This window comes from Eschscholzia californica, unplaced genomic scaffold (assembly GCF_041429995.1).
Source record: "Eschscholzia californica isolate CP2 unplaced genomic scaffold, dmEscCali1.0.p SCAF_2, whole genome shotgun sequence".
In the NCBI taxonomy this organism is placed as follows: Eukaryota; Viridiplantae; Streptophyta; class Magnoliopsida; order Ranunculales; family Papaveraceae; genus Eschscholzia; species Eschscholzia californica.
The window spans coordinates 27,335,082-27,345,166 of NW_028238309.1; positions in this window are offsets into that span (position 1 = coordinate 27,335,082).

Genomic DNA, 10,085 nt, shown 5'->3' on the forward strand with positions numbered 1-10,085 from the left:
AGTAATCACTAATATCAATCCAGTTTCAAAACGGAGTCTGTATGTTCCTACAACCACAACAGCAACTCTTGCTTTGTATGCGACTCGTAGAACTAACCCGTCCTTCATCAGATACTTGATTCCCTTCAGCTTTTGTATATCCGAGATAATATGAACTCCACATCCGATATCGAACACCAATGAGGGGAAATATATCGTATCTTTCAAATTAATCTCAATAACATAGCACTCGTTTCTATATTCTTAATCGGAGTCTCTAATACGCTTTCTTTGTTTAAAGTCTTGTGAACCGTTCTCAAGTCTTTCTCCCAATCTAGAAAATACTATAGATCCATCTCTTCCTTCTCAAGGAATGAATCTAATTTTAAACTAATATTATATGCAATTTCTACACTACATTAGCATAAAAGAATTTTGCTAAGTACTACATTCAATTTTAACAAAACTGTTTTTGCCATATTATTCAATGAAAACCGTCCCCTATTTGAGTAACATGATTCCAAGATCTCATTTCTTCAGAGTTAATCTAACTAGGGCACTGCTCTTAACTCCTTCGTCCTAGGTGAGTAACTTCTTTACTGATCATACTCCTAAGACTCTTGGTTAATGAGCTCACACTTGTGTGTCAAACTCACCCTTTTGCCTCGAAATCCAAAACCCTTTTGTTGATTCGTTGAGAATAACCATTTAGACACGTAGACCTCTTCATAGATCTACCCGTATTGTTCTGGGGTAAAAGATGGACTCTGTGAAGGCCGACCCACCATCGATGAACAAGGGCGCAATAGGTGTCTTAATCTGAGTAGGCGTTACTCAAAATTACTTTTGGGGACTATTACGTTTTTATCATGCATGCATTACTGTGAACTCTAACATAATCATCCACGACATAAAACGTAAATAAGTAAGTAAATGCGCGCGAGAAAATAAATCAAGCAGACTAGATCCTAGTATGGCCTCTAACCCAAAAAATCTAATCTTCTTAGGTAACTTCTTGTTTTTCCTCCGTTCGTATGGATCTCCATCCTCGAGCCTCCAATGATTGCTCCTACTCGAACCATGATCTCATCCTTCAGTTATTTAATGGATTTTTAGACCCTAAACTCTAATCACAAGACTTAACGATTCGCAGACCGTATAAATTGAAATTAAAAATTATTACATCGAGCACACATTTATGCTTAAAAACAAGACATAAAAACTCTTCTATGGCCATACTAGTCTCTGCATTCACATTCATACATACACAAGATATGACATTTATAAAATAACATGGTATGTATGAGATTCGCTTCTAAGGTCGATTCTAGGTTTTCTATACTCTAAATAGCTATTTTGGAAGATATATAGACATCTCTATGTCATACGAGCCCTAAGTTTGATTTTCGTAAAATTTGACTAATGGCGCATATCAGTTTTATCCTAGATGGTTTCTAAAACTATTTTAGGAAAAACTCTATTTTGGGCTTTCATTCGTATGGCCCGGGTCAATTTCAGAAAAAAAATACGCGTGGAACCGGGAAGAAGGACGAAAAACTCTCACTCGAGTCAAGGCCCATGAAGAGCAAGAGTCAAACTCAAAGACCCAAGTCAAATTGGTCAAAAGACCCATGGACTAGTCTCGAGAAACCCAAGAAGACCCAAGGTCAAAGTTGGGCACCTCTCGGATCTAGGGAGTTGTGCCCATCGGTCCAGACGCATCCTAGCTTAGGCAGGACGCGTCTTAATGTCACAGACGCGCCCCAAATGCGTCTGACCGACATTCGAGTGGCTGCCATCTCGGACGTGAAGTCCGAGATGTTCGAGACGAGCCAAACCGTCCTAGACGCGTCTAGACTCTCGGTCTATCTCGGTCCAAGACAAATGATGATGCACAAAATGTCCAGACGTTGACTAACGTCTGAATAGTTAAGATCAGACCTGAAGTCTACTGGGTCAACCCGACTTAAGGTAGCAGGACAGCTGAGCCCCTGACGGTACACCGAATATTCCCCTAACTAAGAGGTCTGCCAGAAGAAACCATCCCTGCAAAACGCCCTTGACATGGACAGATCAGCCCTGGGGTCTTTAAAGGAGTAAGGGGGGTCCGCACAGGTTCGGCTAGTGTCTTACGCCCAGAACTGGGGAGGCAGCAGCGCCAAGCGACCTACCGACTTAATCCCGGAACTTCCAGAAAGATCTCAGTCGGCTACACATCTCGAAGTGTTTAAGCCAGTTTGGACTCCACGTATCTAAAGGAGGAAACTTCTCCTTTAGAGTCTATCACATCGGCAAGATATCTACGGAGAATCCTTCAACTTAGGAATTCCACTTATCAAAGATCTGGGATAGACTCTAAGAGAAACCCTAGACACTCAAGAGAAGAAATTTTCCTTTCAGTTTTGACGTCAACCGCCTCAACACCGCCACTAATTGCAGTCGGCCTAATATTGCCTATAAAAGGCCCCCCACATCGTCCTTCACAGGAAACGATCTCTTTACCCAAAAAAAGATCATAAGAAACTCAAAGTTCTCATAACTCACCCCCCCAAAAGGATCAATCAATATTCATTCTTTTACTGCAAAGAGCACCCTGACTGACTTGAGCATCGGAGCGGTTTTCGAACCCTTTGCAGGTTTTCCCCCTCGGGAACAGACGAACAGGAACTGGAGCAAGGAGCTGGAATAAAGAGAAGCAGAACAGGAAGCAGAGCTGGAAGCAGGAATGCTAGGCTGAATAACACCCAACATAACGGAATAATCATACATAACGGAGGATGTCATGCATCAACTCCCTTTTTCATGTTGATTTAACTGAAGGCCAATTTTTGACATCAGCAACTGAGATATGCTGGGATTCCTAGACGTGTGAGTGTCGGACTCTTAGTGCAGATCAGACTAGGATCACCTCGTGGTCCGATCTTCCCACATCTCAAGAAGCTTCCCGACATATGCATTAACGGGCAGACGCGTCCTGGCCGGTCTAGCCGAGCAGTTTCCAAAATCTTTTGAAAACTACCGTCCGAGCCTCCTTATCTGATTTTATGTTCCAAAACTGCTCTTCTTGATCAAAATAATCAAAATACTCCTGATTGTAAAACTTGTTTTTCAAAATCAACGATCCATTAAACCCGTTTTCGAAAACTCTTTTCAAAAAACTTAAAAATGTAACATTTCTACGTATTGAAACCCTTTTAAATACTAGTTGATTAAGCTTCAATCCTATTCAAACTAATCATATTCATGTCCTAAAAACATAACGAACATATCTCTCTAACTAGGTAAGTCTGAATCTAATTCGTCTAGTCAAAGTTAGTGCATGCAAGAGGCTCCGACGCCACTATCGGGTTATGGTGTTACCTGTTCACCTAACTAACGTTGTTAGCAGAATCTCAAACATCATATGTTTAACGCTATCTACCAGGATCACATGCATATACTAACTATGAACTAGAAAGTGAAAGATGAATACCTAAATTCGCTTTCCCTCGAACTTGATTCCGATGCTTTTATCCCGAAGATGAGATGAACTCCGATTGTCGCTCCTCTACTTGAGACACCCGAGCAAGTTGACTTAATCTCCCTCCTTGAATGTCAGCTAGAACCTTCTTGAAGGTTGAGGTGAAGAACTAATCTTCTTATGACTAGGTAGATAGAATGGGAGCTTTTCTCTAAAACCTTCTCTCTCTAAGCTGTGTGAGAGGGTTGATTTTATTATGCTCGTCTGAAGGTCTTTGGGTGTAAGGCGTTTGTGCACATTCCCAAAGATGAAAGGTCAAAGCTTGAGATGAAATCACGACAATGTGTGTTCGTCGGTTATGGTCAAGATGATTTTGGGTATAGATTATATGATCTGGTGGAGAAGAAGCTCATTAGAAGCAGAGATGTTGTGTTCATGGAAGATTAAACGATTAAGGACATTGACAAGTCCGGAAATCTAGCTCAGGGTTATGAAGGTTTGATTGATTTGGAGGTTGTTCCTTCTACATTAGTCGATGGTCGGATCGAGGTTGAGGTTCGAGTTGATACACCCGGTGCAGCTGCTCCCGCAAAAGAAGATAGTGGTATTGGTGGCCATGGTGACGATCATGATGGAACACCAACTACCGAGAACCTCCCTACTGTTAGAAAATATGAGAGATGTCTGAGACGTTCGACAAGGTATGATCTTGGTGAGTATGTGTTACTTACTGATGGGGGAACCTGAAAGCTTTGGTGAAGCTTTGGAAGATGAGCACAAACATGAATGGTGGAATGCCATGAGAGACGAGATGTATTCTCTGGAAGAGAACCATACGTTTAAGCTGCGCGAAGTTACCTAAGGGTAAGAAGGCATTACTTAACAGGTGGGTGTATAGAGTTAAGCACGAAGAAACCAGTTTGCTACCTCGATACAAGGCTAGGTTAATTGTGAAAGGATTCAGCCAAAGGAAGGGAATTGATTTCGATGAAATATTCTCTCCTGTTGTGAGATGTCATCCATTTGGTTTGCGTTTGGATTGGCAGCAAGCCTTGATCTAGAGGTTAGGCAAATGGATGTAAAGACTGCTTTCTCCATGGTGATTTGGAGGAATAGATTTACATGATGCAACCGGAAGGCTTTGTGAAGAAAGGCAGAGAGGACTACGTTTTTACGCTTGAAGAAAAGCCTTTATGGATTGAAACAGGCACCTAGACATTGGTATAAGAAGTTTGAGTCAGTTATGGGGAACATGGTTATAACAAGACTACTTCCGATCATTGTGTGTTTGTTCAGAGATTTGGTGAAGATGATTTTATCATCTTACTGCAGTATGTTGACGACATGTTGATTGTAGGCAAGAAGTCTGGGAGAATCCAAGAGTTGAAGAAGCAACTTTGCAAGTTCTTTGCCATAAGAATTTGGGTCCAGCGAAGCAGATTCTTGGTATAAGAATTGTTCGAGATAGAGAGAAGAAGTTGATTCACTTATCTCAAGAGAATTACATTGAGATATACTTCAAAGGTTTCACATGGATAAATCTAAGGCTGTCAGCATGCCTCTTGTTGGACACTTTAGATTGAGCAGTCAACAGAGTCCGAGTACATATTTAGAGAAGGAAGATATGGAAAAGGGTTCCATATGCTTCTGCAGTTGGTAGTTTGATGTATGTTATGGTGTGTAGCAGACATAGCTCATGTGATTGGTATAGTTAGTCAGTTTGTTTCTAATCTGGGGAAGGAACATTGGAATGCAGTGTAGTGGATTTTGAGATATCTTCGAGGGACTTCTGATTTAAAGCTTACCTTTGGAAGTGATTAGTCATTACTACTGGTTAGTTATACTGACGCTGATATGGTTGGGGACATTTATTCAAGGAAGTCTACTTCGGGTTACCACTGAAGCCGAGTTTATAGCCGCAACAGAAGCTGGTAAGAAGTTGTTGTGGATGGAGAATTATCTTGAGGAGATCAGATTCAATCAAGATAAGTATGTATTACTTTGTGACAGTCAAAGTGCAATACATCTCGACAAGAATTCGTCGTTACATTCACGTTCGAAGCACATAGATCTGAGGTATCATTGGATACGTGATGTGGTTGCTTCGAAGGAGTTAGAGCAGGGTTGGATGTTCACGTCCGACGAGGGACAACAGGGCTGGACGTTTCTGTTGATCTTTCTATATGTAAAGATATCCCATATGATAGAGAAATATCAAATATTAGAAACTAGTCAGAAATTAGGAACTAGTAAATATATTAGTATAAACTATTAAGAAACTAGTAAAAATATTAGAAACTAGTAAATTAGAAACTAATAGTATTGTAACTCTATAATAGTCTTATATTTCTTCAAACTTATTTGGTTTCTCATGGTATTGTTCATAAAACTACTTGTCCAAATACCCCTCAACAAAATGGGGTCGCTGAAAGAAAGAATCGTCACTTGTTAGAAGTTACCAAGGCTATGCTGATCGAAACACATATGCCATTATCTTATTGGGGAGAAACACTTCTTGCTGCAACCTATTTAATAAATAGAGTATCATCTACTACTATTGAATTTAAGACTCTTTTTCAAGCTCTATCGGATGTTACAACTTCTCCGACAGTTTCAAATTTACATCCCCGTGTCTTTGGGTGTGTAGCATTTGTTCATCTTCATGAGCACCAACGTACAAAATTAACTCCAAGGGCATTAAGATGTGTATTTGTAGGGTACGGTGCAAATCAAAAAGGGTACAGATGTTATCATCCTCCAACTAAACGAATGTTTGTTACATCGGATGTTATCTTTCATGAAGATTTTAAGTATTTTTCACCTGAGTCTGAACTTCAAGGGGAGAAAACTAAGCAGGAAATTCTGACATTTGATTATGAAGAAACGAATAATCATGTAAAAGAGAACAAAATTGGATCTAATATTGATGTAAATTTGATTCCTGAAGAAATAATTAGAGTTGAAATAGAAATTCCCGAATTACCAACACCTGAATCGGTAATGGAAAAAGTGTTAATGAAATCGTTGAACAAATTGTGGATTTACCTCCAATTGAAGTCGTTGAACCAAGGGTTAGTAATACGCCAAACCAATCAGTTGTCGAGGATGTTCCTGAAGCACCTTCTGAATTACCTAGGAAAATATTACCGTCGAGTCAAACCAGAGGTATTCCTAAACCGACATATGAACCTGAGTTGTCTAGTAGAGTCAAATATCCTATGAGTCAGTATGTGTCAGATCATCAGTTGTCAGAATCAAATAAGTCATTTATAAATCAATTATCTACTGTATATATTCTTAAAAATGTGCAGGAAGCCTTATCTGATTCAAAATGGAAAGCAGCTATGAATGAGGAGATGAAATCCTTACAAAAGAATGACACTTGGGAGCTAGTTGATCGTCCAGAAAATAAAAATCCAGTGGGATGTCGGTGGATTTATTCAGTGAAGTATAAAGCAGATGGTACAATTGAACGTTACAAAGCGAGACTTGTGGCAAAAGGCTACACTCAAACTTATGGAGTCGATTACATAGAGACATTTGCTCCAGTTGCAAAAATCAACACTGTTCGCGTCTTGTTATCATTAGCAGATTGGCCACTACAACACTTTGATGTAAAGAATGTTTTTTTGCATGGGGAACTATTAAAAGAAGTCTATATAGACCTTCCACCGGGATGCAAGATACCAGAAATACATAACCAGATTGTATGTAGATTGAAAAATTCATTGTATGACAATCACCAAGAGCGTGGTTTGGAAGGTTTACAAAGTCTATGAAGGAATTCGGTTATCGCCAAAGAAATTCTGGCCATACCATATTTATAAAAAGGCAGAAAAGAAAACTCACAACACTTACTGTATATGTTGATGACATGGTGGTTACTGGGGACGATCCTAAAGAACGAAAGGCTTTATAGAATTACTTATTAAAAGAGTTTGAGATGAAAGACCTTGGTCCGTTGAAATACTTTCTTGGACTTGAAGTATCTCGACCTAGTAATGAAATTTTCCTATCCCAAAGAAAGTATGCTTTAGATTTGTTACATGAGGTGGGTATGTCAGCGTGTGAGCCGATTGATGCACCTGTCGAAGAAGTATTAAAGTTGTCAATGGAGCCTAATCAGATACCGGTTGATAAAGGAAGATATCAACGACTGGTTGGAAGGTTGATGTACTTGGCGCACACGAGGCCAGATCTTGCATATGCGTTAAGTATTGTTAGTCTATTTATACACAATCCCGGTGATAAACACATGAATGTTGTTTTACGCATTTTGAGATATTTGAAGGCGGCTCGTGGAAAAGGTATTTTGTTTACTAAAAATTCGAGTTGTCGAACTATTGATGTATATACTGATGCAGATTGGGTCTGGGAAATAAATGGTAGGCGGTCAACTACAGGATATTTTACCTTTGTTGGTGGAAATCTTGTTACGTGGAGAAGTAAAAAACAGAACGTTGTTGCACGTTCAAGTGCAGAGTCTGAATTTCGAGGAATGGCTGATGGCATATGTGAAGCGTTATGGTTAAGACTCCTGTTGGATGATTTAGGATATCCTTCTGAAAGACCAATTCAATGATATTGTGACAATAAAGCAACATGTGATATTGCTCACAATCCAGTCCAGCACGACCGCACAAAGCATGTTGAGGTGGATCGATGTTTTATTAAAGAAAAGTTGGAAGACAACATTGTAGAGTTACCAAAGATCCGATCTGAAGATCAATTGGCTGATGTTCTTACCAAAGCAGTTTCAAGTCGAATATTTTACTAGTTTCTTAATAGTTGTAGGGGAGTTTGTTGGGTTTTCCTCCTAGTGGGGAAACCTAATTGGGTTTGGTTTAGTAAACCAAACCCGAACCTAAGTCGAGTTTCTATGGGTAGGTGAAATAGGTTGGTGGAATTAGGGTTACAGTGGAGTCTTTAAATACTACCTTAATCTTAATTAGAAGGAGAGAACACAATTAGAAACGCGCAAGAGAAGAGAGGAGAGAGAAAGAGGCATGTTGAGAGGAAGTCGTCAGCGGGGGCTGAGTATTTTCAGCACATACAGTCTTCGCTGTTCGGGAAATCTGACGGTGAGATATTCTCCGATTGAGCTGAAATTTTGTGGTAGTATTCCTGACTTGTTCATCTATTATTTGTACGGAGGGATTGGTATTTGGTGGCCGGAATCATAGTGAATTTAGGTCGTTTTTCATTGCATATTTCTGGTTTGTTTTACTCTTTCTTGTGAGGTTTTCTTCGTATTTTGAGATTGATTCTTTTGGAGTCTGAGTCTCGGGTGTTGTTCTTTCGAACAAGGAAGACGTAGTTTGTAACTCAATTGCTTATTATAGTTGATTTGGAGTGGACTAGTCCCGTGGTTTTTACTTCTCATATTGAGGAGGTTTTCCACGTTAAAAATCGTTGTCTTATTTACTTGTAGTTCTTTGTTTATTACTACCATTATTCTACATATTTTTCTCATAACTAACACAAAGGGGCAAAACTTATATTTCCGCTACGCCGACTCGCCCGTTTTTCCCAACAAGACCTAGAGATATCATTTTTATCACAACTGAACAACAACACTTTATCTAATAAAAACTTAAAGTTCTTGAGAGGTTGTGTACCTTTCTCCATGTTAAGTTTAGAGAATAAATGATAAATTCTTCTTTGATTAAAGATATACTAGTTTTCTTCTATTCTTCAAGTCTTTTAGAGATGGTATTTCTAACTTGAACTATATATGAGCAAGAACATATATTCCATCTATATCTATCTTCGTTTAATACAACAACAAAAAAACATTTCCATCATTGCAATTTGTTTTCTCTACCACAACTCATAGTTGTGTTCATATTGGGTGTCAAGCATCCCTTATGTGTAAGATAACAACTTCATCAGGTGTCATGTGTCTTTTATGTGTCAAGACAACAAGACAACACAACTCATTCTAGAGTTACATATGTGACTTACAAAATAAATATTAGAGTTTCTTAAGCCCAAAACTTAATGGGCTAATAAGATGAGACATATTTTTGGACTTGTACATATGAAACTTATTAGTAGAGTACAAAGCCCAAAGTTTATAACGTACCCACGTACTCATCTGAGCACCATACAAAGTGCGAGTGAACTTTATTGGATCGATTGGATCAAACTTGAACTTAAGAAATTTAACTCCAATAGTATGGCTATCTTTTCCGTCGTCCAAAACGAGTGCCTATCTGGATTCTTTCCCTATTTAACAGAAATTAATAAAGTAATAAACCCATAATATTCCAAAGTTATAGGCAAAACCATACTATTTCTGTCATCCATCTAATATCTTTCTTAAAGGAATGTACTAGTAATTGCTAGTCAGACCTAGCTTTTACTTAAACCAATGTTTGTTTCACATTAAATTTTTAAGTCCAATTATGAGTAGAAATAAAAGGAAAAAAAAATGAGTACAATACTCTCACTCCTAGATGTCTAAATTTAAATTGACTAATATAATAATAAAAAGATGATGTTAAGTTCTTTGAAAATAAAGTTGATTGCAGAATCAACCCTTAGATCACATTCATGTAGATTCTTAGGGACTCAGTTTATTTATAAGTCATATTCAATATCCTCATGTGATAAAAATGTGAAAAGAAGGAAAAAGCATAGACAA